Source organism: Rattus norvegicus, chromosome 2, assembly GCF_036323735.1.
Source record: "Rattus norvegicus strain BN/NHsdMcwi chromosome 2, GRCr8, whole genome shotgun sequence".
Classification (NCBI taxonomy): Eukaryota; Metazoa; Chordata; class Mammalia; order Rodentia; family Muridae; genus Rattus; species Rattus norvegicus.
In genome coordinates, this window is record NC_086020.1 from 251,474,790 (window position 1) to 251,488,695 (window position 13,906).

The following is a 13,906-nucleotide window of genomic DNA, read 5'->3' on the forward strand; positions in this document are numbered from 1 at the left end:
AGGATCTGCATATTGGAAAACCTTCTAACAAAGGCTTGAGTATTTTCTACTTGTAACTGAGATGTTCCCACTTGAAATTATCTCCTTTAACGGTGCTATCATCCAGGAAGATGCCCACTGCCAGGGATGAACAACCCAATCTCTAGCTACACCTCATTTGGAGTTCATTGTACCAATGACCTTCATCTCACATATGCTATGTACATTTTTCACATGCGTCCCTTCTGTCATTATTTGAAGCCATTCCAATTCTGAAATATTAAATTGAAATATGGTAAAGGCCATGTGTAAGCAAGATGCCCTCTTCTCAAAGGAAAGTCTTTCAGGGAATGTGAAACGGTTTAGCAGGTAAAGGTGCTTTCTGCTAAGCATGATGATCTCAGTTCAATCCTGAGTCCAATGAGATAAAAAGAGAGAACAAAATCTTTTATAACTCCAAAAGCAGGCACTTATGGCCACATACACACAAAATGAACAAAAAATGTAATGAAAACAAACATTTTTTAAGGAAAGTTTTCAAATTTGCACTTTTTTATGCCTTTGGGCTTTTAATGAGTCCCTAGGGTCAGGCCAATTCCAGAAATGCCTTCAATGAATCACTTTGTTTTGATATGTGTGTGTGTGTGTGTGTGTGTGTGTGTGTGTGTGTGTGTATTTCTTACACTTTTGCTGTATGCACACCATTTCTTTTTTTTTTTTTTTTTTGTTTTTTTTTTTTTTTTTTTTTTTTATTAACTTGAGTATTTCTTATATACATTTCGAGTGTTATTCCCTTTCCCGGTTTCCGGGCAAACATCCCCCTCCCCCCTCCCCTTCCTTATGGGTGTTCCCCTCCCAACCCTCCCACCATTGCCGCCCTCCCCCCATAGACTAGTTCACTGGGGGTTCAGTCTTAGCAGGACCCAGGGCTTCCCCTTCCACTGGTGCTCTTACTAGGATATTCATTGCTACCTATGGGGTCAGAGTCCAGGGTCAGTCCATGTATAGTCTTTAGGTAGTGGCTTAGTCCCTGGAAGCTCTGGTTGCTTGGCATTGTTGTACTTTTGGGGTCTCGAGCCCCTTTAAGCTCTTCCAGTTCTTTCTCTGATTCCTTCAATAGGGGACCTATTCTCGGTTCAGTGGTTTGCTGCTGGCATTCGCCTCTGTATTTGCTGTATTCTGGCTGTGTCTCTCAGGAGCGATCTACATCCGGCTCCTGTCGGTCTGCACTTCTTTGCTTCATCCATCTAGTCCAATTGGGTGGCTGTATATGTATGGGCCAAATGTGGGACAGGCTCTGAATGGGTGTTCCTTCAGTCTCTGTTTTAATCTTTGCCTCTCCCTTCCCTGCCAAGGGTATTCTTTTTCCTCATTTAAAGAAGGAGTGAAGCATTCACATTTTGATCATCCGTCTTGAGTTTCGTTTGTTCAAGGGATCTAGGGTAATTCAAGCATTTGGGCTAATAGCCACTTATCAATGAGTGCATACCATGTATGTCTTTCTGTGATTGGGTTAGTTCACTCAGGATGATATTTTCCAGTTCCAACCATTTGCCTACGAATTTCATAAACTCGTTGTTTTTGATAGCTGAGTAGTATTCCATTGTGTAGATGTACCACATTTTCTGTATCCATTCCTCTGTTGAAGGGCATCTGGGTTCTTTCCATTTTCTGGCTATTATAAATAAGGCTGCGATGAACATAGTGGAGCACGTGTCTCTTTTATATGTTGAGGCATCTTTTGGGTATATGCCCAAGAGAGGTATAGCTGGATCCTCAGGCAGTTCAATGTCCAATTTTCTGAGGAACCTCCAGACTGATTTCCAGAATGGTTTTACCAGTCTGCAATCCCACCAACAATGGAGGAGTGTTCCTCTTTCTCCACAACCTCGCCAGCATCTGCTGTCACCTGAGTTTTTGATCTTAGCCAATCGCACTGGTGTGAGGTGAAATCTCAGGGTTGTTTTGATTTGCATTTCCCTTATGACTAAAGATGTTGAACATTTCTTTAGGTGTTTCTCAGCCATTCGGCATTCCTCAGCTGTGAATTCTTTGTTTAGCTCTGAACCCCATTTTTTAATAGGGTTATTTGTTTCCCTGCGGTCTAACTTCTTGAGTTCTTTGTATATTTTGGATATAAGGCCTCTATCTGTTGTAGGGTTGGTAAAGATCTTTTCCCAATCTGTTGGTTGCCGTTTTGTCCTAACCACAGTGTCCTTTGCCTTACAGAAGCTTTGCAGTTTTATGAGATCCCATTTGTCAATTCTTGATCTTAGAGCATAAGCCATTGGTGTTTTGTTCAGGAAATTTTTTCCAGTGCCCATGTGTTCCAGATGCTTCCCTAGTTTTTCTTCTATTAGTTTGAGTGTGTCTGGTTTGATGTGGAGGTCCTTGATCCACTTCGACTTAAGCTTTGTACAGGGTGATAAGCATGGATCGATCTGCATTCTTCTACATGTTGCCCTCCAGTTGAACCAGCACCATTTGCTGAAAATGCTATCTTTTTTCCATTGGATGGTTTTGGCTCCTTTGTCAAAAATCAAGTGACCATAGGTGTGTGGGTTCATTTCTGGGTCTTCAATTCTATTCCATTGGTCTATCTGTCTGTCTCTGTACCAATACCATGCAGTTTTTATCACTATTGCTCTGTAATACTGCTTGAGTTCAGGGATAGTGATTCCCCCTGAAGTCCTTTTATTGTTGAGGATAGCTTTAGCTATCCTGGGTTTTTTGTTATTCCAGATGAATTTGCAAATTGTTCTGTCTAACTCTTTGAAGAATTGGATTGGTATTTTGATGGGGATTGCATTGAATCTGTAGATTGCTTTTGGTAAAATGGCCATTTTTACTATATTAATCCTGCCAATCCATGAGCATGGGAGATCTTTCCATCTTCTGAGGTCTTCTTCAATTTCTTTCTTCAGTGACTTGAAGTTCTTATTGTACAGATCTTTTACTTGCTTGGTTAAAGTCACACCGAGGTACTTTATATTATTTGGGTCTATTATGAAGGGTGTCGTTTCCCTAATTTCTTTCTCGGCTTGTTTCTCTTTTGTATAGAGGAAGGCAACTGATTTATTTGAGTTAATTTTATACCCAGCCACTTTGCTGAAGTTGTTTATCAGCTTTAGTAGTTCTCTGGTGGAACTTTTGGGATCACTTAAATATACTATCATATCATCTGCAAATAGTGATATTTTGACCTCTTCTTTTCCGATCTGTATCCCTTTGATCTCCTTTTGTTGTCTGATTGCTCTGGCTAGAACTTCAAGAACTATATTGAATAAGTAGGGAGAGAGTGGGCAGCCTTGTCTAGTCCCTGATTTTAGTGGGATTGCTTCAAGTTTCTCTCCATTTAGTTTAATGTTAGCAACTGGTTTGCTGTATATGGCTTTTACTATGTTTAGGTATGGGCCTTGAATTCCTATTCTTTCCAGGACTTTTATCATGAAGGGGTGTTGAATTTTGTCAAATGCTTTCTCAGCATCTAATGAAATGATCATGTGGTTCTGTTCTTTCAGTTTGTTTATATAATGGATCACGTTGATGGTTTTCCGTATATTAAACCATCCCTGCATGCCTGGGATGAAGCCTACTTGATCATGGTGGATGATTGTTTTGATGTGTGCACACCATTTCTAACCCTCCTACTTCCCCTCCAACTCCTCCCATGCCCTCTCTAGTCCCTCTCAAATGCATGACTTTCTTATTATTGAATATATATCCTGATGTTGCTGTTTTTAAAGCTGACCACTTGGGACTAGATTTATCATGAGGCTCATCCTTGAAGAAAATTGGATCTCCACTTCCCAGCAACCATTAATTTTCTGTAGTACTTTATCTAGGAGGGGACCCTGTGAAATTTTCCCTATCCACTTTGACATATCAACTAGCGTTGCCATTATTCACATGTTGTTAAAGTGATCACATTGTTGAGATTTCATGGGTGCTTTCCTATTATACATAAAAGACATTATCTTAAAGCAGACATCTTGGTTCTCTAACCCTTAAACTCTTTCTGCCCCCTCTTCTAGAATGGTACATCAGCCCTAGGTATACAGGTTACATTATATGTGATGATTGCCTCAGGCTTATCAGATCCAGAAGACAGGGTTTCGAAGGACTCTTCCTCATCCTCCACTCTTAGAATATTTCTGTCTGTTTTTCTGTCCATTTTCCCTGTGTTTTGCAGGAGGTGAGATAGATGTCCCTTTTAGAGTTGAGCGCTCAGTGGTCATTTATTCTCAGTATTTTGAACAGTTATGAGAGAAGAATAATTTTTAAAAAAAGAGTCTCTGAATTAACTATTATCCACTGCTAGAAAATTATCTGGCCAAGCCAGATGGTAGCTCTAGTCTAAGGATGTAAATATAAATATTTAGAAGGCAGTTTGGCCTTCTATCTGTTTAGTTCAATATTAGTAATAAGTTCCATCCTCTCCCCAAACCCATGGCACCCCTGGCTACATACCCAGTACAGAATTCTTTCTGGAAAGCAACCTTTAAATACAATCAGTAAGTGGGGTCACTGTAATAATTTGAATGATGATGGTCCCCATAAGCTCATGTATTTGAATGTCTGGTTTGAAGTTGTTGGACTATTGGGGATGTTTAGAAGGTATGGCCTTGTTTGGAGGAATTATATCACAGGGGATGGGTTTTGAGACTCCAAAAGCCTATTCTCCCAGCCCTACCCTGCTCCCACCAGCAGGGACCCAGTTATTTGTGGGGGTCGAGGGGGACCCATACCTTTAGGAGAACGGGCGAGAAAGAGGAGCGAGACCAAGCAGTGTCCTTGTCAAGGTCTGTTTATTGAGAGGAATGTACAGCATTTAAAGCTCTGAAGCAGGAATTTAAGCTTAGGGCATGGGGAGTACTAGGAAGTGCCCAAGGACATAATGTGAATCATTAAACTCCTTAGACAAAGAGGCAACAGTCTTCCAGGGACATGTTCTTTCTTTGAAAAGGTCAAGTCCTTCTCAGGAATCTGCTCAGGGCAGGGTGCCTAGTCCGGCAGTCCAGTCCCGGTCCCCAACATCTCCACCTTTCCTTAACTATCAGTGGCAGGAAGGTCTGTCTATATGGTGTGCATTCACAACCAGCACCTGGTCGGTGAAGCCCCATGTCTTAGGCTAGACAGGTTGCCCCCACGTCTGGCACTCTCACTTAGGTTTCATGATTTCCACCAGGGTGGAAGTAGTGGTCTGAGATAGATCAGACATGCCTTCACAGAGTGCCCAGCTCGGCTATGGCGAGCCACTCTTGTGGTTAGGACTGCACCCCAATGGCTAGGAACAATCTTCCGCTTTAACACACCATTCTGGGCTATACGTGTGTGTTTTGTGAGAGTGGGCAACCCAGATCATGGACCCGTGCTAATCCCGTCGTAGGGTTACTTCACAGAGGTGAGGTGTGCACCTGGTATGTGGCACCATAATATTCCCGTCACTGACGCTTCCACCAGCGACTGATTTTCCAACCTGAGTTATAGGCTGTATTTAGGGTAGAGAAGTTGAGGCCAGCCACGGGCGACCCAAGGGGTCTCAGCCTCCTCACAATGGAGGCAGTGGTAATGGACTGAGACCTGCTTGGTAGCCGAATCCACCTGGGCCTTGATAAAATCAGTTAACTTTCTAAGCACCCATGTACCAAAGGAAACAAGTAGCAGGAGTCCTATAAAGGGACCCAGGATACTGGGTAGAAGAGTGGTGAGCAGGGGAGAGGCAGAAAACCAATTTTTTTTTTTTAAAGATTTTATTTATTTACTGTATGTATGTGAGTACACTGTCACTGTCTTCAGACACACCAGAAGAGGGCATCAGATCTCATTACAGATGGTTGTGAGCCACCATGTGGTTGCTGGGAATTGAACTCAGGACCTCTGGAAGAGCAGACAGTGCTTTTAACCACTGAGCCATCTCTCCAGCCCCCCAGAAAACCAATTTTTATACCAGACTTCACTCTTTTCTCTTTCTCTTTGTCTCTTTTGTAGACTTTCTCTAACTTTTTGTGGGCTGTTTTCTACTAATCCTGTCTTATCAGCATAAAAGCAACACTCCTCCTTGAGGGCCGCACAGAGCCCTCCCTGTTGGAGAAAGAGAAGATCTAATCCCCTTCTATTTTGTAGAACAACCTCAGCCAAGGAAGCGACTGAATCTTTAAGATAGGTTATTCCTTGTTGAAGCTCACTGATGTCCCTGTCTATGGCGGCACTGAGCTGATGATAACTCTGTTGGGAGGTGATCAGGGAGGCAACCCCAGTTCCTGTCCCCACAGCTGACAGGCCTAGGAGTATTGCAAGAGTCCCGGCAGTGATGGGTTCTCTCTTTGTACGAGTGGAGGTACCTCTTTCCCAGAACTGCAGGAACTCAAGAATGGGGCAGGGAATTCGTGCAGCGGTGGTGGAGTTGTCAGACACCACATCTCCGGTGCCATTAAGAATCACCCAGGTATAGTTGAAGATCTGGTGAGGCGATGTAGCAAGGGCAGATGTGATGATGCTTCCAGGGATGCAGATGAAGGGGAACATGGTCAGCATGATCTGTAATTAAGCATAGTTAGACTTTCCCTCAGGGTTGTCCCCTGGGTGGGTTAAAGGCCTTAACAAGGCGCTCGGGTAGCCAACGGGCGCCCCCAGTCTTTGAATCATAAATGCAGGCTGATCCATGTCCCCAAATGAGGACCGGATCAGGGCCATATCATTGGGATGTTAATGGGTCCTTCCATAGGACTGGTGCATAATGATAAGAATTATGGGGGTGCCACAGGCGGTCTGCTGAAGTTTTTCCATCCTTGTCCATGTAGCTAAGGACAAAGAGTGCATGATTTATAAATTTTTGTGATTACCAGGGAGGGGGAATAATATTCCCCCATTTGACTGTAATTTATGGATCATATTTTTAAGGGTTTGGTGAGCTCTTTCAACTATACCCTGTCCCTGAGGATTATAAGGATTGCCCGAGACATGTTTAATTCCGAGTTGAGAACAAAAGTCTTTAAAATTAGAGCTACTATATCTAGGTCCATTATCTGTTTTAACAATATTAGGTTGAGGTAAAACTGTGAGGCAAGCCAGAAAATGACTTATAACATGTTTGGTGGCCTCCCCTGTCTGCAGGGATGCATAGATAAAGCTGCTAAGGGTATCAATAGTGACATGAATATATTTTAATTTACCAAAGGAGGGAAGATGGGTGACATCCATTTGCCAGAGCTCTCCAGGAACCAGCCCACGGGGGTTGACCCCTAAGTGGGGGTCAGGCAGTAGGGTCATGCAGCCTTTGCAATTACGGACTATGGCGAGCCTGTTCACCAGTGATCTTATATTTAATCATAAGGGTTTGTGCATTAAGGTGCTGTAACTCATGTGCTTTTTGGACAAGTTTAAGGGGCATAGAGAAGGTGCCCTGGGCCAAGTGGGCACCACTTGCCCCTGCCAGTGGGGACCCAGTTATTTGTGGGGGTCGAGGGGGACCCATTCCTGCGGGAGAACGGGCGAGAAAGAGACAAAGCTGTGTCCTTCTCAAGGTCTATTTATTGAGAGGAATGTACAGCATTTAAAGCTCTGAAGCAGGAATTTAAGCTTGGGGGGGGGGGGCGCGGGGAGTACTGGGAAGTGCCCAAGGACATAAGGTGAATCATTAAACTGCAAGATATCCTCCTTAGACAAAGAGGGAACAGTCTTCCAGGGACTTGTTCTTTCTTTGAAAAGGTCAAGCCTTTCTCAGGAATCTGCTCAGGGAAGAGTGCCTAGTCCGGCAGTCCAGTCCCGGTCCCCAACACTACCCTCTGTCTCTCTTCTCTCTCTACCTCCTGCTTGTGGATCCGATGTAAGCTCTTGGATACCATTCCAGGTCATGCTTGCCTGACACCCTACTTTCTGCTGTGATGAAATGGACTAACTATAAGCAAATCCTCAAATGTTTTCTTTTGTGAGTTGCCTTGATCACAGTGTCTCTTCAAAGCAATGCAAAAAGTTACTGAGGAAGTCACCATTTTACTAGTGGAAATATTTTGCCTGATGGGTTGGTTAAAATGGGCATGCTTTACCAGGAAGTAGTCTTTCCTGGTAAAAGGCTTCAACAAAACCCTCTACTTCTACCTTGCTCCCTCTTTTCTAATCTGCACTATGCTTTTATATGATATTTTAAATTTTAAAAAATAATTGTGACAATTCAGCCACCTTTACCTGTCACTGTTTTTCACTTTCAAATTTAGTGTGTTACCAGAGATATAGAAGGTGGATGCAAAGCTTACTGTTAGAAAGGGAAGTGTCTGCCAGTACCTCCAAGTCTGCTGATTTCTAACTACAGCAGCATTATTTTTCCTAAACACTTGAACATGACAAGAGATCTTGGTCCACTAAGCAGTCTATTTGTCTAATTTCTTGTGCTCTTGACAATTTTGTTAATTTTCTGATATTTCTGTTTTCCTGACAAGGCAAGCAAGATTCCATAATAAAATTATGGTAATTCCTGCAATTAAGAAAAGAAAATAGAAAATTGGATCTAGTCAAGTTGAACTTTCTGTCAGATCAAGAATGGCAGCCCTATGCTAAAATTCTAAACCTCATATATACATATCTGTTCCAAGATTAATACAATTGGTAATTTCAGCCTCAGAACTCCTTCAAAAAAAGAAAGCCTGATCTGCTCCCAGAGGGCTCCTCACCCCACATAATCTTGACAATAGCCCCTTTCCTCAGAATCATTTTTCTCCAGCAGAAAGGCAGTTCCTAAACTGTGGGCTCTGTAGATGCACTAAAGGCTTTCAAAAATCTCTCTAATGATTATAATTAAAACATTCAAATGGGTTTTTAATTTTCTTTCTGACTAGGCTGTATCCTAGTCCTTTTCAGAAGCTCTTATTGTTCAGTCTTGACAGGTTTCTGTGATAGAAATTACAGCCTCATGCCGCTCAGCATCTTCATTAAAATGCAATGCTGCCAGATATATTGCATGCATATGAATGAAGCATCTATAGAATAATTAAATCATGAATAACACATTTCCAAGCATGGTGGCTCCTGAATAGGGAAAAAGTGTTACTATGAACCCAGAGATTTTATATTATTCTAAAAATAATTGGCAGTAACTACCATTATTTGAAGATTCACTACTTAAATTATAATTGCCTGTTATCAACACCATTTTTAAGAAAATGGTAATTTATAATGGAAAGTGGATGTGAACTTTTATGCCATTTTGTTGTTATTGTTGTCTTGTTTTGCTCAGAAGGCCACTCTTAGTAATAGGGATTGCATAATTTGAGAATCTTCTTTGAGCTGTTATACACAAAATTCCATTAGCATTAGAGCAATTTAAACATGCCTGGCTTCAAACTAATAGTCACATATCATAGGAATCAAGTAGATGCTATTTTAGACATTATAGTATATATTATATTTGTATAAATATATTTGTATTTTCCCAAAATCTGGTGCACAAGTCTTATTTCCTTGTCACTTTTTATGTGGCTCTTTGTCCTTAGTTTCCCAAATAGCTCCACAACAGCTCCAGAGCAATGAAGAAAAAGACAGCCATTTTGTTGTTTATAACAATCCCTTTCAAATCACACCTCAGTTTATGTTAATAAGATGAATTTTGGGAAGTCACAAGAGAATCAAGGGATGGGGGTTAATTTCCAGGGCAGACAACTGTGTGCTTAGAGGGTTGAGATCACAGTCAAATGTCCACCTCCTGAGGAAGTGAATCAATGTCCCATGCTTTCATCAATCATGCCTATCAATCACCCCCACAAACTGGGGAGAACTGAGTTTAGGAGAGTCTCCAGGCAAGTAAGCAGAAATGAATGCTCATAGTGAGCAAGTAGCTCCTCCCAACATGCACAATGTAGGCAAGTGGCTCCTCCCAGTTCTGACAGAAGCTCAGGTTTCCATCGAACCTTTATCCCACTAACTGTCCCATCTGTAAAATATGGGTAAAATGTAAGTGGTGTTTCCTTGAGATCATTGACCAGCTCTAGCTAAGAAAACTCAATTATGGGCATGTTAGGAACATCCAATTTATAGCCAATCTATTCCTTAGCCCATCCCTGGAACAGAGGTCTAAAGTGGGGGCAGGTTTGTAAAACTAACCTTTCTACTTTGGGGACCTGATGCTCCTGTCAGATAAATAGTCTCCAAATTAAGTTAATTCAGAAGTTATCCAGCTGTTCAGATTCATAGATTCGTGTTCTGTGTTCTATGTGTAGGGATACACACACATACACGAAATCTTATGAATCATTCTATATTTAAGTGAGCAGAAAGGAGGTAAAAAGTTGATTTTTGCATTGTTTTGTTTTTCTGTGCTCTCTATCCTAAAATAGTTCCTAGACTTTGAAGAAATATTCCAGGAATCAAGCTGAGCTTCTCTGAATCTACCCCTCCCCTGCATGGAATGTGTCAGGCAGTTCTTTTCTAAAGGCTTACCTTCTAAGTGTAACTTCCTCCACTACTCGATGTTTAGCTCTCCCTTCCTGAGATCTTCACCCTGGTTTATGGCTTGCTAAATCCTGGAAGCAAAGAAAAATAAAAAGAAGATAGAAGAAAAATAAAAGATTAGAGAAAAGAGGAACATAGACTAAACTGAAAGGAAAAGCTAAAATTCTCAATTCATTTTTTATCTCACTGAGATACTTCAGACAATTCTTTCTCAGAAATGATTGTTTGTGATTCATTCCATATCTTGGCCTTGTCTCCCCACCCCCCGCCCCACCCCCTTATAGAACATGCCACAGGAATTAAGGTGAATGTCAGAGGATCAAACAAAAGAATCTGCTTTAGTTTTGTGAACCTCTTACTTCTTTTTTTCACTTTCCTTACCAGCAGCCTTCCTTACAGCTCTCTGGAGCCCTGCCTATAATCTCCCATTTTCATATTCAAGTGTTCTACTCTATTTTGCTATCTTTTATCACTACTGTCAAATGTAAGAACACCCCTTAAAGCTTTTCTGACTATGCCATTTCTCTAACAATTCAGTAGCTGTTTCTCCTCCCACTCATTATACATTATAAGCCATTCACCATGATTCAAACAGCTGCTCAGAATCCAGTAGGAAACTGTCTCTCCAGCTTCCTCTGATGGGCCTTGCTTGGTTTCCTTCTCTAGTCTGACCAACATAGTAAGTTCACAGTCGTCCATGTTTTCACACATGCCATTTCCTAACAGAATATGCAACCCAAAGGACTACTTACCCTGCTGCATTGCCTTTGTATATTCACTTAAGAGGATTTTGAAGCCCTCTTCTGTGAAAACACCTTCTTAACACTGTATAATACCGTTTTCTGTTTATCCTGCTCAACAGTCTTCATGATGGTAGAAACATGTTTTGTTCTACTGTATGTTTCAGACATTCACCATACTCTACTTTATGTTCCACTCACCCCAGTTCACTGCAATTAAAGCTCCTTTAGTGAAAAAAATGAGCAGGACCTAGACTGAGCCAAGGTGAGGTAGTCATCTCTGTGTTGGATATTAATGCATGGAGCAGAGGATTTGGAGAAAGGAAGGTGGCATTTAAAGTATGACTCTGCTACGCTGCTGTATTCTGGGTGTCAGTGTCATTGTACTGAGCCTCAGTTTCCTACTCGGTGAAATGGATTGCAACAAACAGGTATAACATATTCAATCTAAAATTCTGAAACTTGAAATGCTCCAAAATCTGTAACTTTTTGAGCATGATGCCACAAGTAGAAATCCTACACCATGAAACTTCATTTCATGCACAAAATTATTTTAAACTCTTCTATAAAATTATCCTCAGCTTGTATATATGAATGAATTTTGCATTCACAGGGTACTATGTACATGCACTTATTCCCAAATCCAAAGGAAAGTCAGAAGTCCAAAACCTTTCTTTTTTCCAGTATTAATAATTGAGTGACTGCATGTTCAGTCAGAGGAAGCCTGACATGTATTGTGCAATCCACAGTGGTAACTACCAGCACTGTGCTACTATTTCTATTAGTATTAAAGCACAGCCAGTTAATGCTAAAAAATACTGTGTGGTAGGGAATGGGGGAAAGGATAGTGTGAGATGTGTTTACTGTAATTTTAAAAGCTGTTAACTGCAAATGGAATATTTAAGTCCATGGAATTTCATAGTCAAAACAGAACAAGCAGACTCAACTTATCACACACCCTGGTCCCTTGTTGTGGTGTAGGGCAAGTGGAACCGTGTCACCAGACCAAAAATCAAAGTTGAGTGCATTCAGAAACCCCGGAAATTCTCATATCTGAGGATAATAGGTGTTTCATCTACTCTGGACCTCCTGATCTACTCCCAGCATCAATGAGTCACATAGCACAAAGCACATGCTAATGAGGTATCCAGAAGGGCTGGTGGAGGGTTTAGCCAATAAGCTTCCTTCCTCAGACATTTCTTCCTGCAAAAGGTATTTAACTGGTCCATCTTGAATAAGTTGTATGCATTTGTTTGCCACTACCAATAAACAGTTTGGACAAGGACTGTCTCTCTCATTAAGAACCACCCTGGGGTGAAGCTTTTGCCATACAGAGAGTTGCTGCCTAAGTCTCCCAGAAAAGGCCTCATGGTGCTCTGAGTTAAGCTGGGTTCCAGCTTCCCCTGCCCCAGCTTGTCACCAACAGGAGCCCTCCATTCAGACTCCTCACAGTTCCCAGCAGCTTCTAGATGCCCGGGAGTTTGGGAATCCAGCTTCAATCCCAGGCTGCATTGTTTTTTTTCACCTGGGCTGGGGCCCCCATCTTAGTCTGTGTTTTGCCACCACCCCACCCCCCATCTGCCTGAGCAGTGTTCACACACCCCAAAGAAGAGGCAAAATGCAGACCCACATCGTGTTATGGTTTGATAATACTTTTAATCATCAAATTCACCTCATTTTAAAGGAGGCAGTTTTACACTGAGACATTCTAACTGTGTTGAGTAGTAAGAGGTTTATAGATCTATTAGATGGGTTATCTTGAGTGGTATTGATAGGCAAATCACAACCATACCTGCCTGGAAATTTCCTGTTGCTCTATTTGGATAATTACAGAGGTAGGCTACCAAGGCTCTGAGCTTCTCTATGTAACTGAAATCTTAATTAAAGAGAGAAATTTTGCCTCTATCATACAAAATTTTAAAAATGTAATCATGATGGCGCTGAGCTCTTTGGTCAAACGTGATCATATTCTGTTTGTGTACAAGATAATAAAACAAAAGGCTGGGATTCAAACATGAATTTATAATATATACAATTTGTTTGATCCCAGTTGAAGACCAGGGCTTTTATTTGACTTTTACCTCCCAGTCCCAAACCCTTCCTTGACAGTATTAGCAAGCTGCTGCTTCAATTTTCAGCAGTAAAGTCATGGAAAAAGTAAAAGAACAAAAGCTGACAGAGTGGTTACTTACTACAGAGCAAAGAAACACAAACATGGCCTGGACAGGGTAGTAGAGAGGAGCCTGAACAAGAAGCTGAGAGAGAAGACAGCAGTAGAATGACATACAACCCGGGAACTTGTTTGGACCTAGCTGGGGGCTTTTATTGAGCAGAGATATAACAAGACCTCAGTTTCCTCTGTTTGCCAAGTAGAGAAGTGACAGTGAAACTCAGAACTTCCCTGAATGCAGGGCTCCTGAGGAACTGGACCACAATGGTGCACTTACCAGTAAATATACATCAGAGAAGTCTACATGTCTTCCTTTCCATGGTTCCTTCAGAGTAATTAAAAAAAATCCAAGACCATAAATATTAATATTTTAAGAGTTTTAGAGTGGTAAAGTTTCCCCCATCACTCTGTGGTAAAGTTATCAGGCCTAATGAAACTGGCTTAAGAGGCACAGCTGACAGAAATGGCAGTGTTCCAATGTTCTATTCTAAATCATTTTACATGTATGCTATGACTATTCAAAAAGGGTAGTTTTGTTTAAACAATATATTAAGGTAAATAATATGATACAGAT

General features: G+C 41.4%; 1 long non-coding RNA gene across 1 annotated transcript in view; it reads right to left on the reverse strand.

The window, feature by feature from the left end:
• Positions 1–5,713: 5,713 nt before the first annotated feature.
• LOC102556878 (uncharacterized) overlaps positions 5,714–13,906 on the reverse strand; it is a 70,851-nt gene continuing 62,658 nt past the window's right edge. The window contains exons 2-3 of the long non-coding RNA XR_591425.4: positions 10,411–10,493; positions 5,714–6,519 (exon numbers count right to left, since the gene is read on the reverse strand). This is a non-coding gene — a long non-coding RNA (uncharacterized LOC102556878). The remainder of the gene's footprint in view (positions 6,520–10,410; positions 10,494–13,906) is intronic.